This window comes from Leptonotus elevatus, chromosome 5, assembly GCF_054856555.1.
Source record: "Leptonotus elevatus isolate MCC_2025b chromosome 5, RoL_Lele_1.0, whole genome shotgun sequence".
Taxonomy (NCBI): domain Eukaryota; kingdom Metazoa; phylum Chordata; class Actinopteri; order Syngnathiformes; family Syngnathidae; genus Leptonotus; species Leptonotus elevatus.
The window spans coordinates 10,981,609-10,991,574 of NC_141243.1; positions in this window are offsets into that span (position 1 = coordinate 10,981,609).

The window sequence follows — 9,966 nt, forward strand, 5'->3', positions numbered from 1 at the left end:
CCGATACTAAAGATCAGGATCGTTATCAGGCATGCTGATGAGCTGATTATACTGTTTGAATTAGGTGTGCTCGTGAATGGAAACATCTTTCAGGACTCCGGACCTCGAGGACGGGAATTGGTGAACGCGACTCTCGAACGAGGCCTTGATGTGATGTGACGTTGCGGCTAAAGTACATAAACAGACTACAAATAGCATTTTCTGAAGAAATTAAGTGAGCTAAAGTGCCAAAGGAGAACATTTTGTTTGATGAGAACTCCAGTTGATTCAGAAAGTCAGTTTACATTTTTAGTTGGCTGTGAATAATATTAGAGGAAAAAAAATGTTTTGTCAGAACCCACAAGTGTTTGTCCCAAAACACACTCTTCAAATTTTTGGAGTGGATTTGAATCCATCGGAAAAATGCTGCTGTTATTGCGTAAGCGCAAGTGAAAGAACAAGAAGAAGAAAAAAAGAATGCCCAACAGCACTTGTAGAAAAACATGGCTTCTTAGTGGAAGTTTTTGAAAATGATACGGTTATTGTTTCCGTCTAAAAGCTGAATAGTTTTCTGTGAGGAGCAAAGGGATGAAATCTGATCTTCAGTTAAGTGTTTGGGCTAAGAAATGTAACGGGAAACCTGTTCCATGCAAACCATGTCAGAGTCACTGTCATTACGAACAGTAATCATTTTGTCATTTTGGACTTCTTTTTTTTTTTCGCATTTTGGAGCCTTAAAATGCAGCATTGAAGTCCGCGTACTGTATGCTTGCTATGTATCTATTTGCCGTGTCTTCATTCTGAGATCTTCCAAATCTCAGATCCCTCAACTAATCTGTGTCCAAACACGGCTCCGTGACAAAGTCGCGTTGCGCACACAAAAGCACTGTATTCTGCCGCCAAATCACTGACGGGTATTTTAACTCACTCATCTCTGGAACAAAGAGCACAATGCTCAAGCTCATGATCAAAAGGAACTGATCTTCAGATCTCTTCTCGCCGTCTTTTAGGCTTCAAAAGCCTTCAAACATCTCACAAAGGAAGGGTTGGGTGGGGGGTGACGGTGGGGAAGCGCCTGCTGAGGGCGCAGCTGCCTGCAAGGTGAAAGCAGCCAGAAAACATGAACACGTCTAATAATACCTCAGCTGCGTTTTCAGACAGCGTGCCTGCTGCCTCGCTGTCTGCCTTTCTCGCTCGCCGTCGTCTGTGCTGGCTCGCTGCATTCTGCGAGGGTGACGGTGCGTTGAGTCAGCCCCGGACTTTCCAGACTCTCGCTGCAACTCATGAAGGCTTTCCTGGCAAATGCAAACACACGAGTTGCTTTATTTTTTTGTCTCCCAGAAGTATTTATTAACATCCTACTTTCCTCTGTCTAGTTAATAGAATCCTCCTCCCCGCCCTAGCTATATTGCAGGTCATCGTTCCCAACTCCACTATATTACAGATTTCTAAGCAATTGCTTTTTTTCTGGGTTTTTACTGTATATAGGCACTCCCCTACTTACTAGCACTCACATTTTGGACATATGAACTTTTTTTTTTTATACACGTCTGAATTTAGAGTTGCACCATTTATGTTGTATGTTTTACCACATGGGGTCTACTAGAAGAAATGTACTTAACTAAGAAAAACTGAGGAAGAGATATTATATAAAATATAAGTTATTTGGAAGTTCATAATTATGTAGCATCTATGCTAATTTCTGATAGCCCAGCCAATGATATTTCGCATCCTATGCTATCCTATGCTATCCTATTTGCATCCATTAAATTAATGATATAAGCGGACTTTTATTAGCTGAATTTACAGTGTTCCCATGGAAACAGAAGGTGAGCGCGTCAATGAAATTTGAGCATCCGTCGGCAGTCATCAATAGTCGGGACACCCTTCCGTCATCGTCAGTCCGTCAATATTTCAAGACAATCCGTCATTCGTCGATTGCTCAGCAAAATGAGCGTCCGTCAATGTTCCGCCATTCGTCGATCCGTCACCAAAATGGACCTTCCGTCAATTTTAGTTCATCAATTTTTCAAGAAAATGGGCGACCTTCCTTCAATATTGACGGAATGCCCCTCTCGAGGAAATAGTGAGCGAGCCTTCGTGGATAGCAAAAATCCACATGTAGTATTAACGCGGCTGAAATGTTTTTTAATTGCTGTAGATGCTACAAGATGATCTGCGATTGACGAGCAACCGGTTCACGGTCTACCCCGCCTACTACCCATCGGCAGACAAGATGGTGACAAAACACAACTTTTGCCTAACTGAAGCTCCTCAACTCACTTTAGTTGTGCAGAAGTTCCTTGCTAGCAAGGTGCCCCATATGATTTATGTTCTTGGCCAGAGAACAACAAGAGTGAATAGGTACGTTTTTCTGTGAATAACGCAGGATAGGTTTTAAAAAAAAAAAAACTCAATGAAGAGGTGAATTTGTAATTGCCAATATGTTTAGACATATTGGTCCTTAAATATGTTGCATTCTGCTTTGTTACATGTGACAGTTTTACAGTTCAAGCGGGAGTGGCGCATAGCTTGAAGTGAGCATACTTCGCCTTTTTCTTGGAGAACACTCACCCTCTTCCCTGAAGTGTTTGCCTGTGTAAAGACAAACCAGCCCAAGAATGCTCCCCTGGCTTATGAATCAGTGACAGCCTCATGTCACATGCACGTGTGAGGCTTGACTTTCAGCTTGCGCCAAGACAGTCTGGGCAGGTTGAGTGTACTGTTACTGAGGTGCCAGAGTGTGCCGTTGCTTTTGGCGCGCTAGCGTGAAGCCCACCTGAGAAATACCGAGAGTTCCTTAGATACGGCAAGAACAAACGCACCGCCGACCCCGAGTCAGCTGCGAGCGGTCGCTTCTTGAGGTTAGGCAGATGGTGTTGAATGCTGTGAAGCTGTTGCATGTGCTTGTGGTCTGCGAATAAAGTAGCGCATTTGTGGCGAGCTACTGTAAGATTTTAAAACAAATAATAAAACAGCTTGTAACTGAAAAAAAACCAAGTCACACTTCAAAACCTTATTCTTGCAATAAAAGTGTTAACAGAAGAGTACTGTTATTTAAAAATAAAAATAAAAAATAAAAAGTTCCCTAATTTTCATAAAAATATGCTGTACACAAACCAACAAGTTAGCATCTGTTTTCTGCTTCATCTCGTCACCATTCCATTACTTGAATAGTTTCCTCTTTTTTTTTCTTGAGAGCTCAGTATTGTCCATTCGGTAATTTTACCGATTTGCCATGTCATCATCATCGCTCTCTTTTTTTTAATGTATTTTTAACTTATTTATTTATTTAGTATGTGCATGAGTATGTGTGTGTGTGTGCATGTGTGAGTGTGTACTCATTAGTTCACCTAAAACCTATTAAAAATCCCATACCGTTCACCTAAACCGAATACTTCAGAATCCAGCTTGAGTCGTGAGGTTGTCAGGAGACCCGAGGAAGGATCAAAGAAAAGAAAGGAAAGTGAAATCCGGCACCGACCTGACATGACCTACTACCCACCGGGATATCAACCAGAGTCTTTCACCAACCCCAGAAACATCTAAATAAATTAATTAATTAATTAAAAAAAACATTGTGAGTGGTGGAAAAGTTGTTGTTGTTGCTTTTTAACATTTCATACACAAATGCAAACTAACAGCTCTTCTAGCAAAGTCAGTAAGCGCCTCTCAAAACATGCATGATAGCTCAGAAGTTCACAAAGGAGCAGCAGCAAGAAAGCTTGCAAACATACAAAAGGTTGGTAGTTTGACTATTTTAGTTCAATAGTCAAAGGTTCAATGATGACGTTTAATTCACCTGACATTAATAATTCCTTAGAAACTCCGGTCCAGTGTATTCCCAGCACCGACAATCAGTCAGATAACACCTCACCGTTGGTTTGCACAGTGGAGATAAAATGCAGCTCTGTTTTGATCGTAAAACATTCATGACATGCACATCTGGGCCTGCTGCTCAGTGTTTGCGCCCAAGACACACGCACACACGCACACACACGCACACTCACGTGCACCTGTCTTAGCCAGAGCAGTTTTATGACGACACTCATGCTGCCTGGAGCTCATGTTAACTCGCCAGTGTGTCAACTTTGTGCGTCTTTATGTGCACATGCAGCTGCAAGCTGCGCGTCTGCCGCTTGCTTTACCGATAAAACCGATAAAAGGTTTAGATTTCATTAAAGTTGTCGACCACAACTTGATACCATCTCGCAAAATGACAGAAACGAGATTGAATAAACTGTTGGGAGGATCGGCAAGGATGGAACGAAGAAGTGACTAAGATCCACTACACATCAATGGATTGATTGACTGAATGAGCAAATTTGTAATATTAGAAATTATTTTTAAAAATCAATTTAACATTTAAAAAGATAGTAGTTAGTTACCACAGTTCATTTGTCAAGGGATCCTTTTTTTTTTATTTACAAGGTGTAGCATAAAAAAAAATCAAAGGACTGCTGTCACAAGAGTTCAAAGCCAAACTCGGGGTTTTCACCTCCCTTGGACTGTAATTAACTTTCCAAACCTTCTCTGCCATGATTTGATGCTCCTGTACAGATTTTCCCAGGATCTTCTGCAGCTGCGTCATCCCAGTCATCTTGATCACAGCAAAAATTGGAGTGTTAATTTTCAGAGTTAAATTTGTGGGAGTTACTTTTAACTCCCTAAGTGTCATTTTAACATTTTCAGAGTTACTGTAAATGGTGCCCAGTGTAGGTGTCATTTCACGGAGTTGATCACCTATTGTTCGAAGTTTTGTTTTGATCACACTGAAGTTATTTACAAAGACTATTGATGACTATTATCATGGGGTTAGAGATGCGGTGGCTGGATGGCTGAGTCAGGGTGCGAGGGATCAAATCCCAGTCAAGGTCAAATTTTAAGGAGTCAAACTAACATTGACTGACACAGAAAACAAATGTGTCTGAGAAGACTTACCTGTCTACTCATGGAGTGGTCATTTTTACTCTGCTAAGTTAGTTAAAAATGTACTCTCTCCCCTTGTTAAATATTTGACTACTTTAAAAGTGTTGATTTAACCCTGAAGAGTGTGGAACTATATAAACTGTGAATAAAGTATTCAAATCAACTCTGTAGGAGTCAATTAAGTATGAGACCTTTTTCTGCGTACGTCTTCAAAATGGCTCCCCTTGATCACCACCTTGAGCTTGGAAAATACAATAAATGACCCTGAGACAGGTGGGCTCCAGTATGTGCTTCTTCGCCGGGAACTGTCAGATGCTCAGAGCATTGTGAGCAGGCTCGTTGTCATGGTAAAGCAGTCACAAGTTCTGCTGCCACAACTCTCACCTCTTCTCACGCACTGAATGAAGAAAAAGCGACAGGTTATATTTCTACATGTGCACGTACTTTATTGTCTGAAATATATATTTTGTGACACCAGTCCTGGTACAATCGTAGGCTACATTTCGACCATATTGAGTCTTCTATTAACCCAACATGGATGTTTTTGGAATGTGGGCGGAAGCTTCATTACCTGAAGAAAACCCATGCTGGCACGGGGAGAAACGCAAACTCCACAAAGGAAGGCGAAGGGGCAAGATTCAAACCCAAACCTCAGAACTGTGATGCAGTTGCGAACCACTCGGCCACCGTGCTGCCGATCAAGGAAATGTCAACAAACAAAATCAACAAACCTTCAGATAACAAGAGTAGCATGACTTCTTGTTTTCATATTTTTCGTATTTTGCACACACGCTGCACCTCCACCCGTGTTGTCGTGATGAACGCCATGCGAGGAGACAGCAAATGAGGCGCAAGTGCGAGAAGGATGATGACAGGTGAAATGCCTCACAGGAAAGACGAGTTCTGCCTCTATTAGCTGCAATTAAGCGCAGTCCTGGTGTAAATACTGTTTGCGGATTCATGAAGTCATTTGGCTAAATCAAGGCGGCTATTGCGGTTGGATTGCCTTGACGGCAATGATGCGAGGCGGCGAGCCAGGTTTCCAGCGGCAGACAATGTTGTCTCGATAGCGGCGGGCCGACAGATTGTTATCAGCGTTGCGGCAGAACGTGTTGTTGTGAGTGCAAACAGATCAAGTCAAGTCGTGTAGCAGAAAGTATGGTCTTCGCTTATGCAAATGCCAGAATCCACATGTGCGAGTGTTTGCAGACACAAAAAGCGTGTGTGCTGTTAGATGTCAACAGGTGTGCGTCTATGTGCACATTCGCCATATAACAAACGTTATGGGGGACATAAAGTTGTGTTTGCACTGTGGGGGACGCGACATAGCTTTCGGGGGAGAATTGACATCTGAAATAGGCTACGTGCAAGTATTTACGTCTCAAGGCCAATTGTGGGTTTACAGTTGAGGCGTGGTGACAGTTAACCAGCAACAGTACGTGTATATTTGTATGCTTAATGCTGCATTTGACCCACTTGTGTTGTCGCGGGAGGCTGTCTGACAGCACTTGGGCTAATTTTGCGCATTAGGCCGGGATGGGAGTTAATTGGTGCATGAAAATCTTAATTAGGAAAATGAACCGTCTTGTATGCAAAACATGGTCATAGATCGTTTTAAATTGGCTTTTCAAACTTTCAACTCGTCATGTTACAATTGTCATTGAGTCAGTTGTGAAAGAGTGAGTGAAAAGACGCGCGGGATCAACAAGGAGACTTCGACTGTGGTGGCAGAATCATAAAAATAGACAGTTCGACATAATTGAGTGTGTTAGTCAGCATTTTCTTACGCGAACGTCACCAAATTCAGTTCGGAACCAGACTGGCAGATGAGCATTTAACAAATTCCATCAGAGCGAACCTGAATCAATACTAGTCAATAAAGACGAGTGAACCTGTTCCAAGTCTACAAAACCATTTTGCTTGGCTGTTTTCAGGAAAAACGCATCCAAATAAATCGTGAAAACCTTCATCGTTACCCAAAACACACTGTCAACACAATAAAGGACTTCACTAGGGGAGAAATGTGGAAGGTCTTAGACTGTCCAAGTCAATCACCAGATCTTAACCCAATAGAGTATGCTTTTTACCTCCTAAAGATGACACTTGAAGAGTGATAGCTCCAGAAACAAACAAGAACTGAAAGAGGCTGCAGTAGAGGCCTGGAAAAGCATTGACCTTGCTGTTCCAATACTTTTGGATTGGACTCTGCATGACATACAATATAAAATAATACACTAATCCTTTCATGCGATTGGTCATCTGCTACCTGAGTTACTGTTCAGCTGAGTGAATGAACGTGATTAGTGTCGGTAGCGCTCATTCACAGGCCGCCATCTTGATCCCATGCAGCTCGTGTGAGCGCGACATTTTCCAACACGAGGTCTTTTGTCTCGTTACGTAAACAAACAATTTCTTTACACGTGTAAGACCAAGCGTTGTCCAAGGCTCCTTAATCCCGTCAACCGTCAATCTAATTACTGGAGCATCCCCCGACCCAATTAAATGTTGCTCGTTGCTCATCGCGGGGGACAATGTCAACTTGAATAGAGCCGTCACTCTGGATCAGACTGACGTGTTGCCTTGGCAACAAGGGTCAGTGGGTTTTCAGCGAAAGGGGGGTAGATGAGGATACATGCGTGGACGGAAGAGTCATCCCAAGTCACACTTGTCCCGAGAATCAGCATTAGCGAACGTTCACCTCATTTATCCTCGAGCCATAGATAACTCCAGATTTTTTTTCAACTTGTTTTGGCTTTATTGCGACAAGTCATTTAAGGCCGTTTATCTTCAGCTCAACGCATTTGTCACGCGACTTCGAGGGAAGCTGCATCTTGATATATAATGGCTCGAATAGTGTGACTTGGAAATCGTGATAAGTGCAGCTTGCATAAAAACAGGCCTGGAAACGACACTTTACAGGGAAAGTCAGCTTATTCCTTCACTGAAAAGGCACACTAAAATTATTATTTTATTTTTATTTTTTACAAATATTGACTGTCACAGTGAAAGAAGAATTTTGGTGTGGATGGAGCAATAAAGAGTTACATTGTTGTATATTATTAGAAAATCACAAGGCAAGAGGGTGAGGAGCAACTAGTTAGCATATATATATATATATATATATATATATATATATATATATTTATATATAAGTAGTAACACACCCTGCAAAGTTAGAAAGAAATTGCCCCTGGCACCATTTTCAAGGACCCAAGCTTGACTGGGAAGTCAGCCATTTTTGTTTGAAGCTGCCATTTTGAGTGAGTGCCAGTCAAAGTCCGACAAAATGAGCCCCAATTGCACGCAGGTAACCTTGACAGATGGGAGAAGGTTTCTGCTGACACCATCTAATGTGAGCGGAGCATTAATGATCATTTTTATTTAGAGGCCATGAAAATAGGGGTGGGAGGGTTTTTTTTTTCATCATTGCAGTTTATTTATTTATTTATTTTATCTTCAAGTAGAATAAAAGACCAGAGTGGGCAGATTCAGGTCTAAAATGCAAAAAAAAAAAAACTTGCACAGTGTAGAAGCCTGTGTGGCTAAAAGCCAAACTCTGGCAGGGTTTTTACTTTCTGGACCTGGATTTGACACATTTGATCGAGACAAAAACCAGCAGAGCGTGCCTGAACCCCGACTGACCAGACACTAGAAATGAGGTGACAAATCCAGGTTCACAAACTAGAAACGCTGCTAAAGTTTGGCTTTAGCTACAGGTGCTTCTACCCAACTAGAGTTAATTTACCTGTGGCAGGGTTTTTAACTTTCGATCTGGATTTGCCAACACTGGCACCTGGTAGTTCCTTGCTCTGCCAATGGAAAAGCAGTTTTTGTGCAGTGGAAAATAGGTTCTAGTGGGAGTTCTAGTTCGCTAGTTTTGGATCTCATTAGACTGTACAGTTGCAAGGATAAATTAGTAGAGGTGTGCCACCTTGGCACAAATCCACAGCCATCTTTGCCTCTGCATGAACAGTGGACAGTTGTCCTGTTTGGCTCAGATATCCTATAGGCAGGCAGAGCAGCTGCCGCTAAGCCACCATGGCTAGCCTCCACTCAGCTCCCAACAGAGACCCACAACTCTTCATGCCTGTCACGACCTTCATCCCGCTGTCTCCCGTCCCATCTCTGTTGTCTCTTTTGTGACTGTTTTAAGAAATTAGAAAATGAGACCTTTGGAGCAAAATGAGGTTCTGCAAACAAGAAACCAAGAGGATGAGGACAAAGAAGACTTCTTTAGCATTCTGTTGTGCATTAAGTGCATGGCCACACTTGCGTAAAAAAACCATTCATTGCACCCCACCCTTACCACCCTCTAATCTGCACGGTTCCACCCCGAGGGCTTGAGGCCGGGGCAGCTGCTGCTGATGGAGCCACAGAGCCAGCTGTCCCCGCACACTCGAGCCCTCCTCGCGCACACACTCACGCCCCTCTACCCATTCATTTGGGACAATGGGGTCCGGGTTATGGGCGTGTGTGAGGCTGATGATTTCGGAGTGTGCCGCAGTCAAAGGGAGGCGGAAGGGGGGGCGGTTGACACAGTATGGGGGGTTGGCGGCGCTGGTCTGTGGTTTGGCAGGGCTTCACAAACACTAAAATGGTTTTTATGTCCGCTTTGTGTCCCGGCAACAGTTGGCAGCACGTGTGCCGATGACACGCCTCTTTGCTTTATTGTCCGCGCAGGCCGAGGGTTCAGCCCGGTGACCTGGCAGCGGCGTACTGACAGGTTTACAGGAACCTAAAGAGGCTTACAAAAACACACAAGAAGTTCAAAGACGGGTGTTTCTTTTTGCATCTTAGCTTTGGATGAAATTCAGTGTTCAACTGTTGAAAGCCAAAGGACAAACTGATTCATTTGATTAATGACTACAAAAATCACGATCTGAATCATTTTTTGTGTCATGGTCATAACTCACAAGGCAGTGAGCAGATTCCAGTGCAATTTGGTATGGAGCTTTGGTATGACCCATGGAGCAATTGAGTAAAGCTAGCTTGGAATATAATTTAAAAAAAAAAGTTGCATGTATGGACTGTGATAGTATCAGGTAGTGGTTAAAACAC